The sequence below is a fragment of the Ceratosolen solmsi genome, unplaced genomic scaffold, assembly GCF_000503995.2.
Source record: "Ceratosolen solmsi marchali unplaced genomic scaffold, CerSol_1.0 scaffold27, whole genome shotgun sequence".
Classification (NCBI taxonomy): Eukaryota; Metazoa; Arthropoda; class Insecta; order Hymenoptera; family Agaonidae; genus Ceratosolen; species Ceratosolen solmsi.
This window is the reverse complement of record NW_011948426.1, coordinates 327,023-341,337: the sequence shown is the minus strand read 5'-3', so window position 1 is coordinate 341,337 and position 14,315 is coordinate 327,023.

Genomic DNA, 14,315 nt, shown 5'->3' with positions numbered 1-14,315 from the left:
TTAAATGCAGAAAAATGATCAACACGGTTATCCATTGTGCAATTTCTATTGAGTGTCATACATATAGTGAATGAACATCCCAATTCAGTTGAAGAATACATTGATTTATAAAAAATATTAAATTTTCTACTCTAAATTTTCAACAATAAAACATGGACATCTACGCACAATATATATATATATATATATATATATATATGCTTGCTTGAGCGAGTGAACGCACGCACCCACGCACGAACAGATGTCAAGCTTTCAAATGCTCAATAAATGTTTAAGCAGGCCATCTTGAGATATTAGTTCCAAAATAGTTGTTCTTAACAGCACGTCCCTGAATTTAGTGGAAATTTATCTTTCGGATTATTCTTAAAAAGCTCTTGGCAACGTTAGTTCACGCTCCTTTGCCGCTCGTGTCCTTGTTAAAGTTGTCATCGACAGTCTTTAAAACTCGAGTAGCAGCATTCAAGTGACAGGCAAGTAAGCGGCTACTAGGACGACGCAATTATAAAAGTACAATAAGTGTAACGGATACCAACCCCGTTTTTGAAAAACCGCGCGAGCGCCAAACTTCCGTGGAGCAACCGAAGGCCAGCCGCGCCTCGGGCAACCGCGTCGATCGGCCACCGAGCGGAGTAAAAATAACGGTCATCGCGTGTACCGCGGCATTGAATCTGAGCCTCCGCACCCCAGCTTTGGCCTACGTGCGCGGGATGTTTTGGCGATAAGACTGACTGCGGCAGACCGGCCGCATGGCGAGCACCTGACACGGGTTGGCACGCCTGCGGCATCTATCTCTCTCGCTCACCCAACCACCCACCCACCGACGCGCACACACAGGCGGCCGTGGTAACACAAATACGGATGAACGCGCGCGCGCGCGCGCTCTCTCTCCCACCCGCTCCCTATCTATCTGCCACTGCTGCTCCATCTCATTCTCTTGCATTACCGTTCACTCCCTCCACCTCTAAATCCAACCCTTATGATTAGTGTTTGCGCGCGCGTGCTCTCTTAGTCGCTACCCTCCTTCACCCGGCGAAAGTCACTGGCGCCAAAGGACGGTGATTCCGCAAAAGAGAAAAAATAAGGGCAGAGCAATAGGCGTTTTACCTCTGTTGGAGCAGTTGGAACGCGCTAGTTTCCTTAAAGTGGCTTTTATTCGTTTACAAACGTTTACAAATTAAAGGAGATCCTTTTATATCTATGTCTCTTTAGAGATACAATTGTGTAATTTCTTTTAATATGTGTAATATAAAATTTTATCTTCGTTAGCATAATTTGCTACTTTAAATTTTAATAGATATTTTGCAATTGAGTAGAAATTTTATGATTTTTGCAGATGCATAATTTCATTATGGAAAAGTTAATTTTAATGTTTTGTATTTACTATCATGCTTTTTATTATATAAAAATAACATGATTAACGAAAAATATGACTTAATTGTAATACATGAAAAATACGTAAATATATGATTACTCGATGGACTAATTAATAATTTGTTGAGAAATTCAAAAATATGTCGTCCAAAGTGGAATATTACTAAAGTGGAATATTGGTAAACATCTGTTTCGAAAAATAAAATAATTCGCTCTATATAATTCTCAATTTTATTGTTAATACTATGTAAGTAACTGGATTAAAGTTTCATATTACATTTAAAACTCTTGTAGTAGTTTTTCTACTTCTATCGTACTTCTTAAATAAAAATTAATTCTCGTTTATTTATATCGTGGCACTTAATAAATCATTGGATTATCAGATATTTAAAATGTTAAAACGGACGCAAAGAAAAACTTGGTATAAGGACTAAATTCTTATAACTTTCATGCAATATCACATTATACATGTGTATATATATATATGGGTATGAATGTACATTTATACATTATTAATGGTAATTAAAAATTTACAAAAATAATAATGATTGAATATAGTATGCATTATCGATTAACATTTATAAATAATTTATATTATTTATTTCAAATGAATATAATTTAATAAATTTTCATAATATACAGTTATTAGAGTTCGAATTATAAAAAATGTAACCTTTTGCACTTGCTGTAGCGATAAACGCACTTGTGCAAAATCAAATATTTAGAGAAATTTAGAAATAAATCCTAAATCGTTAAAAGAAGTTTCTCTTATTAAATGATATTAATTCATTCTCTATATGCGTATCACTGACATTTATATTTTTCATAGATTCTGAACAAACTCTCGTAAGTGTTTAACAAAGATTTAACTGATTTCATCGGAATTCCACGTTTATAATTAAATAATAGTTAAGCCCAGCCCTTCGTGAAGGCAAACATGCTAGTTTTTACTAATATGCAGATATTAATTTATCTACCAAGAAATTAACAAGGAAATTGTTAAAGTATTCAAAATTAAACAATTGTAAGCGTCCTTAATCAAAACATGGATACTCTGAATATCAATTTCTTAATTTACAAAAACACTATCCTATTTGCTTAAAAAGACTTGAATGATTCTTCCTTACAGTATGCAGAAAACTACATATCTTTCCAGTTTATACAATTTATTTAAAACCTTAATGTTAGTAGCTATTCGTATTGATCACTTCTCTAGAATATCTATAAAAATTTCTATTATTTACTACACATAAGAGAACGAACTCCCTTATATTTGCGACAAAACCAAAGTACTTCTCATTAATAACTCTTTAAATGATCTTAATTTGATGATGTGAATGATTTGACCGAATGATAATTCATGTACAGCATACATTAATAAAATGTTGAATTTTATCCTTTTGTATGACGCTGTAATTATAATTATTTTATAATTATTAATATTAATATTATTAATATTATAAAGGACAAAAAATATATTATTCATTACTTTATTATGTAATTATTCATATAGGTTAAAAAATCGATCCAATTCTAAATTACGATTAATTTTATTATTATTATATGATCATTTTAATAAAGAGATATACCTTATATCGATAATAAATATCTTTGACTAAAGACTATTTTTAAGTGAAAATTTTATAAGTGCGTAACATAATAATAAAAAAGAACATGAATAAATGAAACACACGAATCTGTATTCTCGACTGGTAAAAAAGGATGACAGAATCTATAACCGTGAAGGTACGAAGAAAAAATATTAGATGAAAGTGTTACTGCTCCAATTTTAAGAATATAGATTATTATTTTTAGATTATTTCGATCTCAGTATTTTTTTGCAAAGATAAATTTATTTTCCATGTAATTTAAAAATACAAACATTTAAAAAAAAAACAATAGCAATCTCTCATTGAAATTTAATTTGATTAAATACAAAATACAAACGACACTGATATGTTCAGGAAAAATTTCAACAAAAGTAAATAGTCCGAATTTTCATTTAAATTTATTAAGCATTTTATTTAATATTTTTCTTCTGCCATGAAATGTATTTGATACTAAAAAGAAACAAAGAATAACTTTCACTTACAGAGTAAGTAATCCAGTAAATTTTCTCAAAGTAAAACAAAACAAAAAACAAAAACAAAAAAAAAATAGAAAAAACGTCGAAAAATCAGAATAATTAGAGTTGCCGAAATACCATTACTTCCATTTAAAGACTAAAAACTTTTTTTTTTTTCGAAAAAAAATTCAACGCTCTCTCGCTAACTGCTTGCGCTTAGCCTTGGTAATTTCGTTAGCTTACATATAATAAATCACTTGCCTTTTTATAGTCGCACACAACCCCATGTGACATTTACTATTACTGGCATAAGTAGTTTAAGAAGCTATAATCATGAGGTACTATTATACCAGAACCAATAAAAAGATAAAAGGCAAAAAATACAATTCTTTGCTTTGGCGATATAGACATTTAACAACTAGCCACTGCGGAAATTCACTTCTCATGCACATGTGCTTTTTATAGTTCATGTATATTCAACAAAAATCAATTTGAATGTGTTTCTTTGAAAGAGGACTTAGCGATTGAACATGGTTAAATGAACTATACGATATAGGAAGTAAAAGGAAATTAAATCTGATTTGGGTAGTAATTTAAATGGCAACAAAAATAATGCCTAAGTTCGATTAATTTTCAGATTTGTATTCGTGACGATTATAAGAAGGATTATTGCTAAATATATGTATATATCGTCATTTTATTCTACAGTTTCACTGCCGCATACAAATTGTTGATATTAAATTATTAACATCTCTAATTACTTTTCTTTTTTACTTATTACATTATGCTTGATAATAAATATTTCAGCCATTCAAATTTGAACATAAAGTTCAGGTGAAATTTTAATACATTTATTATCTAGAAATGGATTTTATTTTTTTTTTCACAAATAGTTATTCATTATTCTTTTTAGTTCAGCGATTAATAGATTCTTTATAATATTTTTAAGTTATAATTAAAAAGTATTAAATAGTGTGAAAAGAGCATTAATACGTAATGTTATTAATTTACCAAATTCATTAGAATAGATTTTCATTTGTGTCTATAGTATTGTTTAAAAGAAATATTTATATCCATAAAAAATTAACTTTCCTTTAAATTAATAATAATTCAATATTCCCTCAATATTTCAGTAAATTCAGAATTCATATCATCGATAAAATAGCCATTGTCTTTGAGGTTCTTAAAGTACTAGTTTTAGTTGCACTATTTTAGTAGTGTTTATAGTATCCATAAAATTTATTGCGCTTGAAAGTAGGAAGCACAACAACTATAAGATATCAATCAAATACTTGTAAAAAGTTTTATAAAAAGTTCGTACCATATTTCGTAAATACACACCTTTTTCTGAAGCCAATATTAAATTATTCAAATAGGCAAAAGTGTTTGAAAAATTAATTATTTTCTTTCTAGGTAAATGGCAAAATATTTTGCAAAATTCACAAAATCTTACGTATTATGTTAAATAAGTATTATGGGAAATTATTTGCATTTAAGAAAATCAACTTGCAACAAATATAAAACTTCAAAAGTATAACTCGAAGTAGCGTATATTCTCAGTAATGAGTTTAATTAACCCGCTTTCTTTAGAAAGTCTTATAAAAATTGTTAAATATTTCACAAGTATATATCCGTATAAAGTTCAAATAATTGTAAATAATAATCCTCAAGTATATGGAGAATGAATTTTAATTATTTATTTTAAATGTCCTATGAATATCGATAAAAATGGTTGGAATATCAAATACTTACGTAACATCAATGCAAACCTCAGAAAAGATAAGATCGATAGGTAGGGAGTAGAAAAGACTATGAGGGAGATAAAAGTAAACATAAAACTAAAAAAAACTTGCGCGAAATAGTGAGAAAGGTGAGGTGAAATCAGGTTTCTTGGCACACATGAATGTATAAAACAAATTTTTTAGTACAAGATTTCGTTCCATATATTAGAATAACACAAGTAGACAATACAACAAACTTGGAAATTTGCCCGAATATCGTTATATTATCAGAAAAAAAACAATAATTTTACGCATGTTTTTCTGAATAAAGACATATTCAATAGTATTATTGTAATAATCGAATCATCGATATCATTCTAACCAAATATTATAAATTACTTATGAAGCGCAACATATAAAATCTAATTAGTCTTACAAATAAATCATGAAAAATTTTAATTAATATAAAAATATTAGAATTTACTAATTTCATAAATATGAAAAATATTATAATGATATAAATAACTATTCCTGCTCTATTTTTAATTTTTATTCTATACATAAATTCTATAAAAAATAAATTTTTTAATTTCCTTCTTAGCACAATATTGTTTCGTAAGCATTATATTTAGATTATGCAAACTAAGCAGTTTTACTTTATTCGCTTAATTTATTATTTATATAATTGGTATTGTATAATCAATTATTGATGAAATTTTATATTGAAATTCAAAATGTTTATGGAATAAAAATTTTTTTTTTTAATTTTAAGCTCAATATCAAATATCGAAAATTAATGAAAAATTCATAAAGTACTTTCTAATAGATCACTCAATAACTATGTAAAACAATTTTTTTATAACAATATTCATGGATCAAGAATATAGAAAGCACAACTGCGTTTGATCAATGACGGCTACAATGAACCGACAGATTTTTTATTTATTTTTGATTTATAATACCCAAGTCGTCTTAAAATTTCAATAATACCTATAACATTGCATAGAATAAATCTAATAAAAAGGAAAAATAAATTTTTTAAAATTACTGATCGTAAACAAAAATAATATTTTTGGTAATGACTTATTGATTTTTACATTTAATAATAATATTCGTACTTAAATACCAATAATAATATTGTTTATATAGATGTATTTACGTATAAAGAGATATTGTATTGTTTCTTATATAAAGGGAGTTAGTTGAGAAAAAAAATTACGTTTTTAAGAAATTAAATTTATAATAAAAAGAATATTAGTGAATTTCAAGCACACCATTGAAAATGTATTGAATTAATATTTCCAAACATTTTGGAAATCTTGTTGAAGGAATTCTACTTGAAGTTTTAAGTGAGATGGAGTGAGAGCGTAAGGCAGTAGTTAAAGAGCAGATCGATAAGTAAGTTGACTTGCAATTTTATTATGATTAGTGAGTCTGTCTGATGTATTTACGTTGCTTATTTAGTCATTCATTCATGGTGTCGTGCGCGCATTACCGAACAACCGGTGTTCACAAGATAATGTCTGGGATAACTCCTCGTCAAGTAAGCAAGACGTCATGGCGAGTGTATATAAGTGCAATCCATATTGCAGTGGACCGTATCGAGATGAGAAAGTTTATGAGAATATTCCCGCGCGGAAATGGCCTGCAGGACATTTGATTATAGTCTATTATAAGAAGAAAATTATATAATTTAGTGGATATAGTAAGCTATTGAATATACATTTTGCTTGATATTGTAGATATGCCATTTAATTGAGTAGATAACGAATTGGTTGATGCTAATTAATATATGAAATGCCACTTATGTGCTCTCTTTCGTTTAATATATTATTATTTTATCTTTAGTCATGAAGTGTTAACTTTATGTCAGAGCTAATAAACGTGCATACAAGATTTTACATGATAATTTAACACAAAATATATAATAATAATAATATTATTATATGAGCTTATCGGAGCATAGATAACAAAATTGTCAACCTCTTTCACTCTACTTTTATTTATTCTAAACTAATGCACTCGACCAATTTCAACAACTGTTCTACTCTATAATTTTCAGTCCCGTGCCGATCCAATAAATTTTTTACTTTTTCTTCACCCAATTCGAATTTCGTTTATATTAAAAAGCTCCGAGTCCTTTAATATCTTACAGTGCAACTAAGCACTGTGATCATCAATCATAATACAACAACACACAATAAGGCGTTGAAAATTCAAAAACTCTGATATGAGAATACCTTACATTTAGTGACAAATCCTCGCCCTATTACGTGAAATTCTTAATTTAACTCGACCCATACAGAACAGTCGAGGAAATAGAAGTGAAGGGATTCAGGACACGTGTGGAAAGCATTGGTCGTTACGACGCGCGGCTCGATATCCTGATGCACGTATACTTTAGCCAGAAAAGCCGCCTTATAAATGAGGCGATCTATAACATCTAGATTAAATAAAGATATTTCAGAGGAATGCAGCCTTCACTTTCTTAATAGTTCATTCTTCTTTAATTTAAAAAGAGTCTTGAATTATTACGTTCACATATCAAGCAAAATTTATGTTAACGTATTCTGGTAATGTAGGTTAGGACTGGCTACCGAGAAGATAATTTAAATCATAAGTTTGGAGAACGAAACGACCACCCTTGTAATTAGTACATAGACTTTTTAAATGCTTCTTAAAAGTTTCTGTGCAATGGTACACATGCCACATTGTAATAAATTTATGTGGCCAGTTGTTTTATGATATATTTTTGTCGTTTACCTTTGGATTGTGATTATTGGATGTCGAAAAATGAGTTTATTCTTCTCCATTATTTTTCTCAATAATTAAACAGAATTAAACATTAATAATGAAAATTGCTTACTTAACTTTTTCTTATCGCAGATATTTAATGCATTATTAGGAGGTAACTAACGGCACATTAGATTAAAGAAGTTATTACCTAGAAATAAATAGCTTAATTGAGTTTTTAATTTATTTCAAGATTTGCAATTAGGTCAGAAGTACGTTAATAATCGTTCGGATATGTATAAAAAAAAAAAATTTTAATTTAGGTAGAAAATATAACGATCTTTCTTCATTTTGTTTTTTCTACATCAATATAATAGAATTAAGATATTATATCAGTTTATAGCGACATAAGCAATGATACAGTACAGTGCGTTAGTTACAAGTTACAATTTTATTATTTTTAAATAATATTAATTTATGATTTATAAGCATTAGAAGTAATAATTAACGAAAGCTGTTGTTTTCTTCGTTCTGCTTTACGAAAAATTATCCTGCTAATTATCTCCATTGCTATAGCAATGGTTCAGTTTATCTAACCATCACATCATTTTACTCAAAAGAAATTTATACGAGCAATCATATTAAATTTTTGTAAAATTGCATATTTAATAAATTAACCGAAATCAAAAATAACATATCCGCATCTATATCATAATATCACACATTAAAAGCTAATAATTTTTTATTTTTTAATACTCCAATACTAATCAGCAATAAAGTAAGGACGAGAATTTCGACTTTTTCAAACAATTTTTAATAAAATTCGTATGCATAACATCGTGCTTATATTATTGGAAAAGATGGTAATTGTATATAAGAAAATGTAAGAAAATTAAATAAAATGCTTGCTAATTTAATGCATAATACGTAGAACTTGATGAGAATGAAAGATATTTATTATTTATATAAAAAGATAATCTTGAATTGCTAATTATCTATCATTGACAAATATAAAATATTAACTGTTCCAATGACGAGAAATTATTGTAATTATTTCTCTTCGTAGAATATTTAATAAAATAGAGGACGCTTTACTTTTTGAAAATAAGGCTAACCTATATAAATTAAAAATCTGACATCAAACTCCTCGCCCAAGTTAAAATACATTTGTTTTTATCTTAATTAAATAAAACAAACTCCTGTTTAATTTGTACCACAGGTATCCAGCTACCAGTTTAAAATTACCTTTCCGCACAGAGATGATAAAATTAAGTTGCTTTTAAGATATTCAATGCACATCAATAATACAAACACGCATTCCTACATACTATATTACCAGTATGCCAATGTGTCCGCAATTTTCTCATATTGCAGTGAAGAGCGCCGATCGTTCTCCTACATACATCCCACCAATAATATTCTCGACCGCATCCCTACCATCGCTGCGCACATGCTTATAGCATCAGAAAGGGAAAAGCAGAAAAGGGAGAAAGGCTATTGGTGCTGATTAACCGTGGTCGGACACGCGATAACCGCGTACCCGACATGATTTAATCCGACCGACAGCATAGCGATGGCCCCGATTATTTAGCGAGTCGCGGAACTTGTCGCACTAACCTGAGAGATCGACGACTCAGGACTTCGCCATTAGAATTTGTTATGTCTTTAGGTGTGGATAATGCAGCGACCCTGTTATTATTGATAAGTTGCGAGCTTGGTTTTCTTTTTTTTTCCCCTCTTTTTTTTTTTTACTTTTTACTCTGACAAATTGTATCAGAGTTTTATCAGGTAACGACTCTATCGTTAGAATTCTAATATTATTACAAAAGTGATCGACATTATATTATAATGGGAATGTAATAATACTTGTGGTATGTAAAACAATGTGATTGGGAACGAAGATCCGTTAGGTGTTGCACGAGAATGTCTATTTTATCCCCTAGTATAAAACAATTTTTTTTCTATTATTCAAAGAGACTTTATGGAATCAATATTGAGAATATATTTTAGTGCCAACATATGGAAATAGATTTAAGAACGTAGTAGCATTTCCGTAATATTATTTTCCAGCTCAGTCTCTTATTTTGTTTCTAATTTAGTATTTCTTATTATTAGATTATACATGCATTACCGTCTTAAAATTTATATATCTTGCTTGGTGTAACTCTATTGTAAAAGTAACAAAACTTTGTGCCATTATGTTTCCAGTATAACATATTATCTTGTTAGTATATTTACAATTGCATTGCCATGTTAAAGTTTACATTTTTTGCTTAAAATAATTCTATTGTGGAAATAACAAAGCTTTACCATAATGTCTGAGTGTAACATATTTTCTTGCTAGGATTTACAATTTACAATTGTTAAAGTGTAAAAAGAATGAAAAAAATGAAAAAAAAAACAAGAAAAAAAGTTCTTTGTAATTACTTTAAATGCACCTCTCGTTAAGGACTTTACAGCTCCTCATCGAACACCAATTGAACCTATTTACCACGTTAATTTTTCTTATTAAATACTTTTATTTATTAAATTATTAAATAAGTAATCACTATTTTTATCTGATGTCGCATTTGTTCTGCGTGTTACTCTGTCACATTTCACCAAGTAGCCTCCTATTTTCAAAGGCAGCCACAGTCAAAATCATATCAATAGTTCCCATTTCGATTGAAAGTTCTTATTTCTATAGTATCAATGCATCTTGACATGTCTATATAAAAACTGGAATTTCAACTTTATTAAAATATTATTTACATTTCCTGTCATATCCCGCATAATTACTCACAATTTTAGTATATAACAGACATTTCTGTGTCACAATATATAGACGACAATGCATATAAAAACGAATTCGTATCCAATATAAATCTATAATGGAAAAACTCCTTATTCATTTTATATCTCCTTATAAATTTCATCAATTATACGTAATTGCTTATAATAATCAATATGTGCTAAATAAATCCATCGCATCAATTTAAATTTCATTCTTCAATAAATGGTTAATACCATTGGTTCTTTTTTTTTTTAATATTCACCTAAATCGGTTCTAAGCCTTTGTCTTTTTTTAAAATTTCTATGCACTATATGTACTTCACTACTTTTATATTAGGGTAAAACTCATTTATATCAAAATATAATTCAGCGACACTTTAATGACTTTATTTCCAAATACCATATCAACTAAAATATTTATACATCAATCAATAACACTTTATCAAAATGAATTATTTGCACTATAATTTAAATATAATTAATTTCCTACAAAGGCTTCTTTTTTTTTATACAAGTGCATATTCAGTAAATATCGCAATTGTACGCTTAAATTAGTGAACATTAATGCAAAAACAATATTGCTAAACGCGTACGCTTTAAGATTTCAACGATTAGTATTAATTTATGAAAACATATTTCCAATTATGCAAATGTCTTATAGAATCCTACCGTAATATTATTGCAATATATTACTTAAACGAGAAGTGAAAAACAATATTTTTCTTTCGTTTATAATAGCTATTTTATATTTACTTTTGTCATCTTAAACCAATATTAGACAAATTAATTCGGCTTAATTGATTTCCTCCGTCATACATAATTTTTAAAGACAATATCATCGATTAACAAAAGTAAATATCTATATCCTAACATAATTTTAATGCACGAACATTATACTATCCAATACTTTTCTTTTGCTTGTATGACTTTTCTTATCTTCGTGAAATATAAATCTACTATACACATCTTAAATGATACATGCTGAGTTATTCGGAAAACATCTAACGTCAAATTCGTAACGACGTTCATGCTCGAGTGCCTCGAAATGCATATTAAAAAAAAAGTACAGAGAGTATTTATTACGCTGTCACGCCTCTTCTTCACACCGACCTCAAAACGAATCGCCCAAGGATAGTTTATAGGGCAGGGGGGGGGGCGAAGTGCATTACACTAACAGAAATAAAAAAGTCAACAATTTGTTTACAAAGCAAATATCTCAGTTCATAGATTTGATATAAAATCATTTAATTAAAAATTAATTCTCAAACTAATTATTTATTTTGCGAATACCACTATCCAATAATAGATTATTCAGTCTAATATCGTGTGATTCAATAAAACATATATAATAGTATTTAAATATTCAATATTTATTACTTAAATAAATTATTTCATGGAATTATTGTAGATAAATTCCAAATAAAAAGCCTGCCTATTATTAGATATTTTGAAGGTTCGATATCCACAAGTAAAATTTAAAAAAAAAAAATTTTTTTTGTGCAAACATTGTTATTTAATATTTTTGAATATACGTAAATTAAAATCTAATTAATTAACTGAAAATATTGTGTATTACTCTAAAGTTTTTAAAGCGAAATTTAATAAAAAGCCAGACGATATTCACTTATAAATGAAATGTATAAAAGTCTTCAAACTTTATGCATGAATGCATTTATTTATCAATGTTGGATAAAAATGGAAATTAATCAAGTGCTTAAAAGCATCCTGACGTCATCCTCTTTAGACGAATGTACATGCGGTCCACGGCCAATAATACTCCGACTATTTGTAATTTAAATATTTCTCGAAAACTAACCTCTTACATTTATACATAAATGTCGCTGGTATCGGTTTTGTAGGACCCTTAAATTGGTCCTATTAAAATAACCTTTCATATATAATCCCACCCTGCTTGCCCCCCCCCCATATAAACATATATCTTTTGCGAATTCTTTTCCTCTTGTAGAAGTAAATTTCGACGATTTAACAATGGTCTAAATATTCATGTTCCGTTCGGCAGATAATTCAATACTACAAAGCAAAAGAACTCGTGGATAAATATTTAAAGAAAGCGCGAAGATAATCCCAAACATATAATTGAATAAACATTCATAGATACATTGCACTTGCGGTTCTCCTTATTTATAAGCATTGCACTTAATACATAATTGTTCACATGAGCAATAAAAAACAACTATACAAAATTACAACACCTCATTATTACCAAACTATTGTATTTTCATTTTAATGGTATTATTTATAAAGAAAGTAAAATAATAATTTTCAAAACATCTCAAATTCAGGTAGAAATGTAAAGTCACTCAAATTATTTTCGGCTATTCAACTATAAAGATTAATACCTAGACGAGGAATATATTGGGATGGGAGGTGACGAATGCAAATGTGTATGTACTTGTATTTGCCCTGGATCGTCTCTCTTCAGCCCGTCGGTAAGGTTCGTGTAAACTAACTATGTAAATCCTACTTTATATGCTAAGAGAGTATGAAGAACTTGCACTTCTGCTACGACTGCAACCTTTCTAACCACTTGCGGGGGATACCTACAAAGCACCATGCATACGTTAAGTCGTCGAATATTTAAGTTGCATGTACAATGCAAACGTCCAATACTATTCTCACGGTATAATAAAACAAAAAAAACTTTACAAAATAGAATAATATTTTAACTACAATGAAGATTAACATATTTGTTAAGCTTTATTCCTATAGTTATTGCTGGATTGTAATTTTCACATTCACCGCTCTTGTTCCGTAACTGCCAACGATTATAGTTTAAATAAATAATCACAAGTAATCCTAAACTTTCGTTGTACTAGATTACTTGAACATCAACTCAATCAGAGCTAAAAATATCATATTAAACAAAAAGTAAACAAACGTGAAACAACGTACGAATATCGTAAAAATATGAAATATATAAAAATGTAAAAACGTAAAAATGCCTTTGTTACGCTGAAATGATTTTATTCTACCTATTACACATGTATCTACGTAACTAAAATAATGGTAGGAAACAAAAAAAGTGTTATAATTTTCTACAAAAAATATATATTACTCATGAATATAAATAGAAAGCTTTATAAATTAGATTAACAACTTATTCCAAACACATTTTCATCGATAAAATTTCTGTCTCAATTTTCATGGAATGTAAATGCGTGACAAATACGTATTCGCTGTCTAATTTTTTAAAAAAGTATTCCCATACTTTCTACAATCATCGACCTTGAATACGTCTCTCTTTTAATATATATATATATATATATATATATATATATATATATATATATATATATATGTATATCTTACGATATTTTATATGCCTGTTTTACCGTTTCAAAAAATCATTTTGCATTAAAAAGTTTCAATCATTTCGAATATCGGCTTACCAAATAGAAATGATTTGGTAAATCCTCTTTTATAAAAAATGGGGAGTTTTAATTAATTGCCATTTATGAAGTATTTTTAAATACCTTTATTATTAATTATCAAAGCTCCTTTAGAATATAAAACAATTCTTAATTACTTAATAACACATGAAAATAATTTTTTAATCCTCTAATACTTGTTACTTGTATAACTATTATATAGATATTGTATACTAAATACTTATGCTCTAAGATCTAATTGTG